The following is a 15,546-nucleotide window of genomic DNA, read 5'->3' on the forward strand; positions in this document are numbered from 1 at the left end:
AGCTCATGAGATAAGGAATTTTTTTTTTGATTAGCAACTGGTGTCTGGCTACAACCACCAGAGAACTCTAGGATTCTCTGCTGTTCATAATATTGAAATGATTTTGGAAAAAGAATTACCTATTATGCTATGTCCAGGCATAACTGAGCTTCTCTTTTTTTATTATTATTTGTTCATGGGATGTGGGTGTCACTGGCAAGGCCAGCATTTATTGCCCATTCCTAATTGCCCTTGAGAAGGTGGTGGTGAGCCGCCTTCTTGAACCGCTGCAGTCCGTGTGGTGAAGGTTCTCCCACAGTGCTGTTAGGAAGGGAGTTCAAGGATTTTGACCCAGCGACGATGAAGGAATGGCGATATATTTCCAAGTCGGGATGGTGTGTGACTTGGAGGGGAACGTGCAGATGGTGTTGTTCCCATGTGCCTGCTGCCCTTGTCCTTCTAGGTGGTAGAAGTCGCGGGTTTGGGAGGTGCAGTCGAAGAAGCCTTGGCGAGTTGCTGCAGTGCCTCCTGCAGATGGTACACACTGCAGCCACTGTGCGCTGCTGGTGAAGGGAGTGAATGTTTAGGGTGGTGGATGGGGTGCCAATCAAGCGGGCTGCTTTGTCCTGGATGGTGTCGAGCTTCTTGAGTGTTGTTGGAGCTGCACTTATCCAGGCAAGTGGAGAGTATTCCATCACACACCTGACTGGGCCTTGTAAATGGTGGCAAGGCTTTGGGGAGTCAGGAGGTGAGTGACTCGCCACAGAATACCCAGCCTCTGACCTGCTCTTGTGGCCACAGTATTTATGTGGCTGGTCCAGTTAAGTTTCTGTTCAGTGCTGACCCCCAGGATGTTGATGGGGGATTCGGCGACGGTAATGCTGTTGAATGTCATGGGGAGGTGGTCATTGCCTGGCGCGAATGTTACTTGCCATTTATCAGCCCAAGCCTGGATGTTGTCCAGGTCTTGCTGCATGCGGACATGGACTGCTTCATTATTTGAGGGACTGTGAATGGAACTGACCACTGTGCAATCATCAGCGAACATTCCCATTTCTGACCTGAAGATGGTTGAGCCTAAGACACTGCCCTGAGGAATTCCTGCAGCAATGTCCTGGGCCTGAGATGATTGGCCTCCGACAACCACTCCCATCTTCCTTTGTGCTAGGTATGACTCCAGCCACTGGAGAGTTTTCCCCGATTCCCATGGACTTCAATTTTACTCGTGCTCTTTGGTGCCACACTCGGTCAAATGCTGCCTTGATATCAAGGGCAGTCACTCTCACCTCACCTCTGGAATTCAGCTCTTATGTCCATGTTTGGACCAAGGCTGTAATGAGGTCTGGAGCCGAGTGGTCCTGGCGGAACCCAAACTGAGCATTGGTGAGTAAGTGCCGCTTGATAGCACTGTCGACGACACCTTCCATCACTTTGCTGCTGATTGAGAGTGGACTGATGGGGCGGTAATTGGCCGGATTATATTTATCCTGCTTTTTGTCCTGCTATCTGTAAAGTAATGTAAAGGACTTTGCAATGTTTTTTGACTCATGAGGAGTGATATACAAGTTTTTGTTTTGTGCACTAACCCTTGCAGCAGCCATAGCTAACTGGTTCAGATATTAAAACTGGTTCAGATTGGAATTTCTGAGCCATGTTTAATTGGCAGCCACCACATTGGAAAGGATAACATTTGAAAGGGCTTAAATTTGGGTGGGCAAGTTGCTTGTTACGAGAAGCTTAAAGTTGCCTTCAAGGTTCGCCTATACTTGCTACTGTATTTCAACTGTTCTGAAACATTATACAGTGCAAAGTAGATTCAAGTCTTTATTTGTAATGTCACTCCTTCCTGATCAGTAATGTGAAGGTTGGGTGGCTGTTATTACCACTCTGCACTTTCCCTAAATTTGTGCGCTATAGCTGCTTTCATATTACACTAAGCCAAGTACTCTTGGTTCCAGCTCCTGATAGTGCAGCTGTCTAGACACTGCAAGTACACTTGTTGGGATGTGCTGTGCCTGGCAGCTGAGAAGATCTCGTAAAAGAGGATCTTCTTGGGAGCCAACAGTATACAGAGTTTGGGACGGCTATTAAACTGCCTACCTGATCATCTGGTAGACCTTTGAAGGAAATGAATTGTCAGTTGATTTTAATATTGTGAACTGAGAAATGTTAATACAAACAACAAATTATTGGAAAATAAAGGGTATATAGTGATGTTGGCAAAAAGATGTTGGTATTACCCTTGACTAAACACAAGTGTTTTTAGCGCATGAACCAAATGGTGGGTAGTGTTCAGAGAAGGCTTGCACATTATTCCAAGTTTTGTATCATTTGGCTTTGAAGAGAATAGTGGACAAACTAGTTCCTGTTTGGAGATGAGCTATTTTGGGAGGAAAGGGGGAAAAGACATGGTTGTTTCCCCATCAACTGAAAAACCTTTAATGTATGGAATAATATTTGTCTACTTGGGGATATAAAGACCAATTGTAATATCGCGAATTGTTGCCCTGCCTGAGATTCAGCAACTCAGCACTGACCAGGAATCAAAATGGCAACCTAGTCTGCCTGGCTTCATGCTATGCTGGGCATAGCTTATAATCCATGAGGATATCAGACTTGCTTAATTATGGAATGGAATACCACTGCATTTGAACTTGTCACAGCAATAAAAGTTCGTAACATAAATTCCCCATCAAGTAAATTTAGTAATCTTCCGCATATCTATGTTTGTATGTGTGTCCCTGTGGGCATATCAAAATGCAGTATTAGGCACCACCCTGCAGTTTTGGGCAACACTAAGGCTCAAGGTTACTTTTGTTGAGTACAGTTTTTTTTTAATGCATAACTTTTTGTCTGAGCTTGATTTTGAAAGTCATTGTTTGAAGTACAGAAAGAACCTCAGCAAAAGTGGTCGCATACAATGATGTATTAGTGTTGGAAATGTGGCTTTTTTTAAGGTACAGGGTTTAAAATTAATGAATTGACATGAACTCCCTTTTTAAAAAAAAGTGTCCATAAGACTAACCCTTAGTTCAATTTCATGGGTTTTAGCTACCCTTTGGTATGCTGTCCATGTGATTATTCACATATGATCCTAAACAGTGATTGTTGAAATGGATGGGGACAGGGGAGTGATAGTGTTACTCCAGTTCCTTGTGCTCTTGCCAGTAACTTCTAGAGCGGTAATTTAAACTGATTTCCACCCCCAATCCTCAATTATGGAATCCATTTGTTGTGCCTATACTGTCACCCAACAGATAACAGTTAAACCAGTACAGACCTGAAATAGGATGTAGGCCTTTCGGGACCTGTGGCTCTTGGAAGGAAGCCAGTTTACCAGCTGAACCATCACAGGTGAAATGATACTTGTGATTATAAGTGTTTTGTTGACATTTTGGGACCCAGTTTGGCAGTTAATTTAAGTTTGAGGAAGATGATGATGTGTGATTAACTAAAGGAGTCTCCGCTTCAACCGTGTTTTGGTTCCTTTGGGGTCCTACTCAGTGATATCTTAAGATGCATCAATGAAATCAACACACTTTAAATATATTTTTTAAAAAGTGGTAAGGATCCAAACCACAGTCTCATTAAATTTACATTTTAAAATAAACACTTGCAATTATTGCTGAGATTGGCAATTTGGTTCACAGTGGTCAGATAACAACAAAAGATATAGGAGCAGGAGTAGGCCATCTGGCCCCTTGAGCCTGCTCTGAGTTGGTATGGTATATTCTATTGCAGAAATCCATTTGTATCACCCTTTCCTCCCTCGTTAACTTTAAATTTAAACAGTAGAACGTGGCAGCAACAGTGTAAGATCATAATTAAGTTAGAAAGCGTTGAGGTCAGCACCATGTAAGACACAAACTGCAGCCTTTAGATCATGTGTCCTTTTTGTACTGTTAAGCAGTTGAAGAATGGTACAAAAATATATACTTTTTTTTTTATTTGTTCATTGGATGTGAGCGTCGCTGGCGAGGGCAGCATTTATTGCCCATTCCTAATTGCCCTTGAGAAGGTGGTGGTGAGCTGCCTTCTTGAACCGCTGCAGTCCATGTGGTGAAGGTTCTCCCACAGTGCTGTTAGGAAGGGAGTTCAGAATTTTGACCCAGCGACGATGAAGGAACAGTGATATATTTCCAAGTCGGGATAGTGTGTGACTTGGAGGAGAACGTGCAGGTGGTGTTGTTCCCATGTGCCTGCTGCTCTTGTTTTTCCAGGTGGTAGAGGTCGCAGGTTTGGGAGGTGCTGTCGAAGAAACCTTGGCGAGTTGCTGCAGTGCACCCTGTGGATGGTGGATGGTGCACACTGCAGCCACGGTGCACCGGTGCTGAAGGGAGTGCATGTTTAGGGTGGTGGATGAGATGCCAATCCAGTGGGCTGCTTTGTCCTGGATGGTGTCAAGCTTCTTGAGTGTTGTTGGAACTGCACTCATCCAGGCAAGTGGAGAGTATTCCATCATACTTGTGCTTTGAAGATAGTGGAAAGGCTTTGGGGAGTCAGGAAGTGAGTAATTTGCCGCAGAATACCCAGCCTCTGACCTGCTCTTGTAGCCACAGTATTTATGTGGCTGGTCCAGTTAAGTTTCTGATCAATGGTGACCCCCAGGACGTTGATGGTGGGGGATTCGATGATGCTAATGCCGTTGAATGTCAGGGGAGGTGGTTAGACTCTCTTGTTGGAGATGGTCATTGCCTGGCACTTGTCTGGCGCGAATGTTACTTGCCAGTTATCAGCCCAAGCCTGGATGTTGTCCAGGTCTTGCTGCATGCGGGCTCAGACTGCCTCATTATTTGAGGGGTTGCGAATGGAACTGAACACTGTGCAATCATCAGCGAACATCCCCATTTCTGACCTTATGATGGAGGGAAGGTCACTGATGAAGCAGCTGAAGATGGTTGGGCCTTGGACACTGCCCTGAGGAACTCCTGCAGCAATGTCCTGGGGCTGAGATGATTGGCCTTCAGCAACCACTACCATCTTCCTTTGTGCTAGGTATGATTCCAGCCACTGGAGAGTTTTCCCCCTGATTCCCATTGACTTCAATTTTACTAGGGCTCCTTAGTGCTACACTCGGTCAAATGCTGCTTTGATGTCAAGGGCAGTCACTCTTTCCTCACCTCTGGAATTCAGCTCTTTTGTCTCTGTTTGGACTAAGGCTGTAATGAGGTCTGGAGCCGAGTGGTCTGAACTGAGCGTCGATGAGCAGGTTATTGGTGAGTAAGTGCCGCTTGATAGCACTGTCGACGACACCTTCCATCACTTTGCTGACGATTGAGAGTAGACTGATGGGGCGGTAATTGGCCGGATTGGATTTGTCCTGCTTTTTGTGGACAGGACATACCTGGGCAATTTTCCACATTGTTGGGGTAGATGCCAGTGTTGTAGCTGTACTGCAACAGCTTGGCTAGAGGCGCAGCTAGTTCTGGAGCACAAGTCTACAGCACTACAGCCGGGATGTTGTCGGGGCCCGTAGCCTTTGCTGTATCCAGTGCACTCGGCCGTTTCTTGATATCACGTGGAGTGAATCGAATTGGCTGAAGACTGGTTTCCGTGATGGTGGGGATATCGGGAGGAGGCTGAGATGGATCATCCACTCGGCACTTCTGGCTGAAGGTGGTTGCAAACGCTTCAGCCTTGTCTTTTGCACTCACGTGCTGGACTCCGCCATCATTGAGGATGGGAATGTTTACAGAGCTGCCTCCTCCCATTAGTTGTTTAATTGTCCACCACCATTCACGACTGTATGTGTCAGGACTGCAGAGCTTTGATCTGATCTGTTGGTTATGGAATTGCTTAGCTCTGTCTATAGCATGTTGCTTCTGCTGTTTAGCATGCATGTAGTCCTGTGTTGTAGCTTAACCAGGTTGGCACCTCATTTTTAGGTACGCCTGGTGCTGCTCCTGGCATGCTCTTCTACACTCCTCATTGAACCAGGGTAGATCCCCTGGCTTGTTGGTAATGGTAGAGTGAGGAATATGCCGGGCCATGAGGTTACAGATTGTGCTGGAATACAATTCTGCTGCTGCTGATGGCCCACAGTGCCTCATGGATGCCCAGTTTTGAGCTGCTAGATCTGTTCAGAATCTATCCCATTTAGCATGGTGGTAGTGCCACACAACACGTTGGATGGTGTCCTCAGTGCGAAGACAGGACTTTGTCTCCACGAGGACTGTGCGGTGGTCACTCCTACCAATACTGTCATGGACAGATGCATTTGCGACAGGTAGATTGGTGAGGACGAGGTCATCTATGTTTCTCTCTCATGTTGGTTCGCTAACCATCTGCCGCAGGCCCAGTCTAGCAGCTATGTCCTTCAGGACTCGGTCAGTAGTGGTGCTACTGAGCGACTCTTGGTGATAGACATTGAAGTCCCCCACCCAGAGTACATTCTGTGCCCTTGCTACCCTCAGTGCTTCCTCCAGGTGGAGTTCAACATGGAGGAGGACTGATTCATCAGCTGAGGGAGGACGGTAGGTGGTAATCAGCAGGAGGTTGCCTTGCCCATGTTTGACCTGATGCCATGAGATTTCATGGGGTCCAGAGTGAATGTTGAGGACTCCCAGGGCCACTCCCTCTTGACTGTATGTCACTGTACCGCCACCTCTGGTCGGTCTGTCCTGTGGATATTGTCGTGATTAGACATGCTTTTCAGGTCTGTAGGGACAGTTTGCTTATTAACATTATAGACTTCATTGGCATGGGAATGCCTGTGAGCAAAGCTTTGCAGATGTATTTAAGTGCACCTGTACAAAACTCTGCTTTGCCCACTTAGTACTGTCTCTGTAATAGTCACCAGTCTGAAATCTGAAACATGACTGCACAAATGTTCTTATTTTGCAACACTCTTACCAAGTATATCATGAAGGCAATTTTAGAACATTATTGTATTGCTCCTTGTTAATTGGTCTTGGTTGCAACATTACTGCTGTTTGATCTCCGCAGTAGCAACACTCAGTCAGTTGCTGCAGGATAAAAGTTAACTTTTTAGCTTTCTCCCTTGGATATCCCCCAGTTCACTTTTTTAATGGTATTATTGTTTCACTTCAAAATCTTAACTCTTCTCCATTTATCTTTGTTCCCACATAGTTATAAGTTTTCATTGGTTTTGGAGGTTTTTTTTTGTCTGATGTATTTACACCCTGATTAGATGTTTGTGCCATTTCATACAACTTGTCTTACAGTTGACAAATTGGATGTGCAAAATACCCATTTTATTACTTGCATTTTCATTCCTTCAGGGTGTGTTTTTTTTTTCTTTGCCCCAGTTTTCTCGTAGCTGGTTACTGCATTTGGGAGAGAAAACCTGCTGTTAGTCGCATTGTGCAGTACACTGAAACCCTCAACTGTTTTTTTCCAGTTTACTGGCAAACCACCAAATACAATCTGTAGTCTTCAAATTTTGACACTAAATGAAAAGGCAAATAATCCAATTAAAAATGGGAGTTTTCATCTTTGATCCAGATTTATATCATTTGTCTAAAATGTCAAACATCCTTACTACGGGTCAGCAAGTGTTTCTGGTTATCTGCCAAATGGGATACTGTGAAATTAATTTTCTCTTCATTCTCCAAGAAGTAAAAGTATCATGACAACAAAGAAGAATTCTCTCCATTGAGCTGGTTCCCCATCATATTTGAACTATGTGAGGGAAGGGAAATATTTTCCATAAATTCAGGTTTTACATATCTGGGTGTATAGTTGCCTTAGTGTTGTGGTGTTTGCAATGTTGTAGTATTGGACAAAAGCAGTTGCAAAACGCAGTCATCTGTCTACTGTTGGCAGAAGAAATATTTATAGTGAACTTTGATGCCTCTGTAAATAACTGTGCTTGCAGAGACCTATGATTTCTTGACAATATGTTTACAGTCAACTTTACACTAATTAGTGTAATGCAGTAAAAATATATAGGGGTAGAGCTTCAACTTGTTTGCACTACTAATATCAGTGCAATCTGGGAACCAGCACAAGATCAGGGAATTTTAAACATAAGTGGTTACGCCCAAAGTCACTTACATTCGTGTGTTCCATGATCTATTACGCTAGTTCAAGATTCAGTTTGCCTGGCTCAGGCCCTGCCCACAAAACTGCCCCCTCCACCCCAGGTCAACATTGTGAGATTGAGCTGATTGCGCTGCTTAGGGAAGGCTTTTCAAGTTACGCTCGTTTTTTTAGGCGCTTGACATTAGCAGACACGTTTTAAAAGTTTTCTCATATCAAAAATATTTAATTTACTAAAAAACTGACTAGTATACTCCAGTGAAACTAGTGTAGCTTTTTTTTAAAAAGTAATGTTCAGCGATTTTAAATCCGGTTGCTCACAGGTAGAGGACTGGACACTCGTATTGCTTATTTTTGGTGTATTAATGAAACTGCACCAGGTTACCACTCTTAACATTAAGGAATACTTTTTAATGGAAAGAAAAAAAAGGAATGATTATGTTCTATTACGCTGCCTGAATTAGCTGATTCACGGAAGATTTCATCTTTGTAATTATATCAGAAACTTGAACGATAACCTAACCAGTGCATTTTGGGTGCGATTTCCAGATTGTGCCCAAAGCGGAAACTCTACTCCCATGGAGTCTGTTGTCTTTGATACATTCATTGCAAGCTGAATTAAGTATGACCATTTCTCTAAGCTTTAAGTATGGAAGAATTTTGCTTAGTTTTGAGAAAATTTGTTTATCTTTTCAAATTATATTCTGGAGAGAATAATGGCAAATATTGCAGATCCTGACTTAAAGGAACATCTTTCACGGTGAGGTACAAGATTGTGTGCTCATCAAGGTGAGGTGTTTGAGGAATGGAATTTCTTTGCCCCTGATGTCTATATTAAGAATTCCCAGATTAGTACAGTACAAGTTAAATTCAGTCCCCTCTACACTAACTCAAAGATGGACCATAATCTAAGAATAGAAGGTTCTGAGATCAGTTCTGACTTTTTCATAATTCAGTTATATTTTGCAGCTTATTTTCACTTTGTTCAGTTTCATAATTTTGTTATCTTAATCTATCAAAGCAACATGATTGGAAATTTTTATGCATTGTATTGGCATACTGCAAATTATAAATAGTATTGGGGACATAACTCTTGCACACAAAGATTGCCCCATCCAGGAACTGCTGGACTAATTGAATGCAGCAGTTAGTCAATAGTGTTTTTTCTGTCCTGCAGTGGTTTGGTGTACCAAGTTAGCATTGGGCTGTTCACTTCATTGAACCATCTAAGTTTACAGCACACAAGGTGGCCATTCAGCCATTTACATCTATGCTGGCTCTTCGCTAGAGCAATCCAAAACTATTCCCACTGCTCTGCTCTTCCCCATAGCTTTGTATTTTCCTCTGCTTTAAATGTTAATCCACTTTTCCCTTAAAAGATGCAATGATCTCTGCCACCCTATGGCAATTGTAAACAATTTTACAACACCAAGTTATAGTCCAGCAATTTTAATAAAATTGCTGGACTATAACTTGGTGTTGTAAAATTGTTTACAATTGTCAACCCCAGTCCATCACCGGCATCTCCACATCACCCTATGGCAAAGCATTCCTTGCTCCAACAACCCTCAAGAAATTTCACCTAACCACTTTCTTCGCTCTTGTAGTGATTTTTAAAATGATGACCCCCCCACCCCCATCACTCCCTTCCCAAACTAAATGATGGTGGAAGTGAGAACATAGATGAACCCAATACTAACCCCAACATTGCACCACTTCCAACCCTTCTCCAGTCCAAGCAACACCCATTAATGCTAACTTTGTTTCCTGTCCATCAACCAACTTTCTATCTGTGTGGTTACATTTCCTCTTCTATCATATGGCTGATTTTTTTTTCCAAGCCTTTTGTGAGATACCTTATCGAACATTTTCTGAAAATCCATGCATGTTACATCTACTCTTCAAAAAAAAACCAATTAAATTTGTTAAACACAACTTTTAACAAATTTGTACTGGCTGTCCTTAATCCATACATTTCTAAATGCTTGCTGATTTTTGTCTTGATAATATCTTAGAATCCATAATTCATCAGTTGTGGGCAAACTGGTTTGGTGTTACCTGGTTTATGCTTTCCATCCTCTTCTCAATGGTGTTACTGCGGTTATTCTCCGGCACCACTGCATAACTTGTATATTTAAGGAGGATTAAAAAATTGTGGCCAGAGCCTATACTACCTTCTCTCTGATTTCTTTGAGCAGCCCAGGGTGCATACCCTCAGGACCTCATGACTTATCCACCTTGTTTTGCTAAATCTTTTCAGAACCAATTCCTTTTCTACAGTTACCTCTCCTATCCTCCTCCAGTACACCCATGGTCTCACTTCTGCTATCATTTGTAAACACTGAAAAATATTTTTATCATAAATATTCTCCATACCTTCTTCCTCCAATTACAAACATAAGAATTAAGAGCAGGAGTAGGCCATTCGGCCCCTTGAATCTGCTCTGCCATTTTATAAGATCATGGCTGATCTGATTGTGACCTCAACCCTACTTTCCTGTCTACCTACTATAACCTTTGACTCCCTTGTTAATCAGAAATCTATCTAACTCAGCCTTAAAAATATTCAATGACCCTGCCTCCACCACTCTCTGGGGAAGGGACTTCCACGGACTCACGACCATCTGAGAGAAAAAATTCTCCTCATCTGTCTTCAATGGGAGACCCCTTATTTTTGAACTGTGGCTTCTAGTTCTAGTCTCTCCCACAAGGGGAAACGTCCTCTCAGCATCCACCCCTTCTCGTCCCCTCAGGATCTTATGTTTCAATAAGTGCACCTCTCATTCTTCTAAACACCAGTGTATACAGGCCTGACTTGTCCAACCTTTCCTCATAAGATAACCCCCTCATCCCAGGAATCAGTCGAGTGAACCTTCCCTGAACCGCCTCCAAAGCAATTATCTCTCTCTCAAACAAGGAGACCAAAACTGCACACAGTATTCTAGATGTGGTCTCACCAATGCTCTGTACAACTGTAGCAAAACATCTCTACTTTTATATTCCATTCTCCTTGCAATAAATGACAACATTCCATTTGCCTTCCTAATCACTTGCTGTACCTGCATACTAACTTTTTGTGATTCATGTACTGGGACACCCAGATCCTTCTGCTGCTCAGAGTTCTGCAGTCTCCATTTAAATAATGTACTGCTTTTCTATTCCTCCTGCCACAGTGGACAAGTTCACATTTTCCCACATTATACTCCATCTGCTAAATTTTTGCCCACTCACTTAACCTATCTATATCCCTTTGCAGACTCCTTATGTCCTCTTCACAACTTAGTTTCTTACCTACCTTTGTGTCATCAGCAAATTTAGCAACCATACATTCGGTCCCTTCATCCAAGTCATCGATATAGATTGTAAATAGTTGAGGCCAACTACTGATCCCTGTGGCACTCCACTCTTTACATCTTGCCAACCTGAAAATGACCCATTATGCCTACTCTCTGCTTCCTGTTAGCTAACCAATCCTTTATCCATGCTTATATGTTGCCCCCTACATCCTGAGCTCTTATTTTGTGTAGTAGCCTTTGATGTGGCACCTTGTCAAAAGCCTTCTGGAAATCCAATTACACCACATCCACAGGATCCCCTTTATCCACATTGCTTATTCCCTCAAAGAACTTCAATAAATTCATCAAACACGATTTCCCTTTCACAAAGCCGTGTTGACTCTGCCTGATTGCATTGAGATCTTCTTAGTGCCCTGCTAAAACCTGCTTAATAATAGATTCTAGCATTTTCCCCATGACTGACGTCCAGCTAACTGGCCTGTAGATTCTTGCTTCCTGTTTCCCTCCTTTCTTGAATAGAGGAGTTACATTCACTATTTTCCAATCTGATGGGACCCTTCGAGAATCTAGGGAATTTTAGAAAATTAATACTAATGCATCTACTGTCTCTGCAGCCACTTCTTTTAAGACCCTAGGATGAAGTCCTTCAGGACCTGGGGACTTGTCAGCTTTTAGTTCTAATAATTTTTCAAAACCCTTTTCCTGGTGATTGTAGATGTTTTAAGTTCCTCCCTGCCTTTCACCTCCTTGATTCACAATTATTTCTGGCATGTTATTTGTATTCTCTACAGTGAAGACGGACGCAAAATATCTGTTCAATTCATCCGCCATTTCCTCCTTCTCCATTATTAATTCCCCAGACTCACTCTCCAGACGACCAACACTCACTTACTCTTTTCCTTTTTAAAAACCTGTAGAAACACTTCTTACCTGTTTTTATATTTCTAGCTAGCTTTCTCCTGTAATCTAATTTCTCCCTCCTTTTATTCTTTGTCATTCTTTGCTAATTTTTTATATTCTGTCCAATCTTCTGACCTGCCACTAATCTTCGTGAAATTGTATGCTTTTTCTTTCAATTTGATACTATCTTTAACTTCTTTAGTTAGCCACGGATGGTATGTCCTTCCCTTAGTCTTTCTTTCTCACTGGAATGTATCTTTGAGTGTTATGAAATATCTCATTAAATGTCTGCCAATTAGATTCCATTCTTCATCCCAAAGTCGTGAAGCCTCTCTTTAATCTTTTTTACTTTTTATATGCTTACAAAGCCATCACTACTTTCTTTCTATGTTATCTGCTAATCTACTTTTCTGTTCTCTTCTAGACTTTCTAATCTCCCTTTTCAATTTCTCACTATACCATTTTTTATAGTCCTCATAACTTTTATTGTTAGCCCTAACTTTCACATGTTTTCTTTAAAGTTTGTTTAGTTTTAATCTCTGTATCCAAGGAGCTCTACATTTTGCCTTGTAGGAATATTTATTTTGTACTACCTGCATCTTCTATTTGAAGCTTTCCTACTGCTAATCTGTTGACCTGTTTGCTAACTATTTTGCCCAGTTAATTTGGGCCAAATCCTTTTTACCTTTCCTGAATCCAGCATCCTTTTTCACTCTGTCCTTTTCTGTAATTATATTGAACCTAACTATGTTGTCACTATTTCCCATTTATTCTACCACTTTCACGTAAGGTTATTTGTGCTATTTCATTTCCCAGAACTAAATCAAGCAATGCTTCTTTCCCTGTTGGACTACAAACATACCGATCTAGGAAGCAATCCTGGATATATTCTAAAAAGCGTTCCCCACTTTGACCATGTGCATTATTTATTTCATTCTATTGTGGGATAGTTAAAATCACCCTATATTGTCCTGTTGTACTCATACATGTTAAAAGATGAAGTGTGTTATTTGGGTCATTAGCTGCATATTGACTTTTGGAGCAACTTATCATGGGTCCCTTTGTAAATTCAGCTTCATCACAGCCAGTGCACATGGTGTATGTCAGCTAAACTGTTTGTTTCTGTTAATGATGTTTCAGCAAAGCTCATCTAAGTGCACAAAGTGGTAACACTTTTTTTTCACACTGACATTCAATTCCTTCTGCAACGTAGTGAAGATTCTGTAATTTTCTCTGAGTGGCTTTGTGAGTATTTCAAGAAATAAAGTAGTTACTTTACTAATTCAGAACTAGGTTATATTAGTTTTTTTTAAAAACTGGAAATCTGAAATAACAGAAAATGTACAACAAGCTCCTTGGCATTTGAATAGATCGATTAACATATCATTTGTAGACCTTTAGTCAGGTATTTCTGGATACAGTTGCTTCCATTCTTGCTGAATTGTAAGTTAGAGAGCTGTTAGAGAGCTGTCGAATATTCTGTTAGCTTAATCTGAATATCAACTAATGAAACCTGTATTGCATCAGAAAAGTGAGGATATGCATTTTAATCCAGAAGACAACACTAGGTTATGTGGTTCTGCTAAACAAGATAACACATCAGTATCAATGTGGGAAACGTTTCTCCACTTTAGACAGAGCTTTCCCATCAGGCCATCGTTTGTTGAAGCATGGCCTAAATGCAGAAGTATATTCTCTCTATTGTCTTAACAATATGTCTTAACAGAACATCCCAATTTATATCAATGCCCTGCACCATTCAGGGAACTACAGGCCAGTTAGCCTGACATCATTCATTGGGAAAATGCTGGAATCCATTATTAAAGACGTGGTAACGGGGCACTTAGAAAATCATAATATGATTGAGCAGAGTCAGTGTGGTTTTTTGAAAGGGAAATAGTGTTTGACAAATCTATTAGTTTTTTGAGGATGTAAATAGGGTAGATAAAGGGGAATCAATGGATAGAGTATATTTGGATTTTCACAAGGCATTTGATAAGGTGCCACACAAAAGGTTGTTACACAAGATAAGGACTCATGGGTTGGGGGTAATATATTAGCATTAGAGGATTAGTTAATGGGCAGAAAATAGCAAGTACAACTAAACGGGTCATTTTCAGGTTGGCAGGTTGTGACTAGTGGGGTGCCGCAAGGAATCAGTGCTTAGGCCTCAGCTATTTACAATCTATATTAATGACTTAGATGAAGGGACAGTGTGTAATGTATCCAAGTTTGCTGAAGATACAAAGCTAGGTGGGAAAGTAAGCTGTGAGGGGGACACTGCCTGCAAAGGAATATAGACAGGTTAAGTGAGTGGGCAAGAAAGTGGCAGATGGAGTCTAATGTGGGGAAAGGTGAGGTTGTTCACTTTGGTAGGAAGAATAGAAAAACAGAATATTTTTTTAAATGGTGAGAAACTATTACATGTTGGTGTTCAGAGGGACTTGGGTGTCCTTGTACATGAAACACAAAGTTAGCTTGCAGATACAGCGAGCAGTTAGGAAGGCAAATGGTATGTTGGCCTTTATTGCATGGGGGCTGGAATACAAGAATAAGCAAGTCTTACTGCAATTGTACAGGGCTTTGAGACCACACCTGGAGTACAGTGTACAGTTTTAATCTCTTTTTATCTAAAGAAAGATATACTTGCCTTAGAGAGGGTTCAATGAAGGTTCACGAGATTGATTCCTGGGATGAGAGGGTTGTCCTATGAGGAGAGATTGAGTAGAATGGGCCTATACTCTCTGGAGTTTAGAAGAATGAGGGGTGATCTCATTGAAACATGTAAGATTCTGAGGGCCTGACAGGGTAGATGCTGAGAGATTGTTTCCCCTGGCTGGAGAGTCTAGAACTAGGGGTCATAGTCTCAGGATAAGGGGTTGGCCGTTTAGGACTGGGATGAGGAGAAATTTCTTCAGAGGGTTGTGAATCTTTGGAGTACTCTACCCTCTCCACTTTGGTGGATAATCAAAATTTCCAAAAATGTACTCTTGCTGGTATAGCACAACAATGCCCGAGGCACTGGAATGAAGGGAAGCACAGTGCAAATAACAGAAGTAATATCATGCAGTCTTTTTCTCTAAGAAAAGATTAAGCATAAATGATCCACAGAAACATGAGAATCCTGTGCAATAGGATGTCATCTCATGAAAGGCTTTGTTGATGTTGATCACAGGAGTTGATGTTCCTGCAGGCATTTTTTTTCAGTTGAGATGGGTTGGTGATACTGTTAATATTCCACTTTTCTGCATTTACTTGTCAAAAAGGGTTAATGGTTGGCATCAATTTCCCAGATCTGCCCTGATCATATTTCATTGTTCCTGTACCCTGAAACAATAGCTGGACTCTTATATTGGGTGGGGTAGGACTG

At 41.7% G+C, this 15,546-nt stretch overlaps 1 protein-coding gene across 1 annotated transcript in view; it reads left to right on the forward strand.

The window, feature by feature from the left end:
• Nucleotides 1-15,546, forward strand: part of tnfrsf21 (tumor necrosis factor receptor superfamily, member 21) — a 72,724-nt gene that overhangs the window by 13,581 nt on the left and 43,597 nt on the right. The gene's annotated exons all lie outside the window — the stretch shown is intronic.

Source organism: Heptranchias perlo, chromosome 5, assembly GCF_035084215.1.
Source record: "Heptranchias perlo isolate sHepPer1 chromosome 5, sHepPer1.hap1, whole genome shotgun sequence".
NCBI classification, from domain to species: domain Eukaryota; kingdom Metazoa; phylum Chordata; class Chondrichthyes; order Hexanchiformes; family Hexanchidae; genus Heptranchias; species Heptranchias perlo.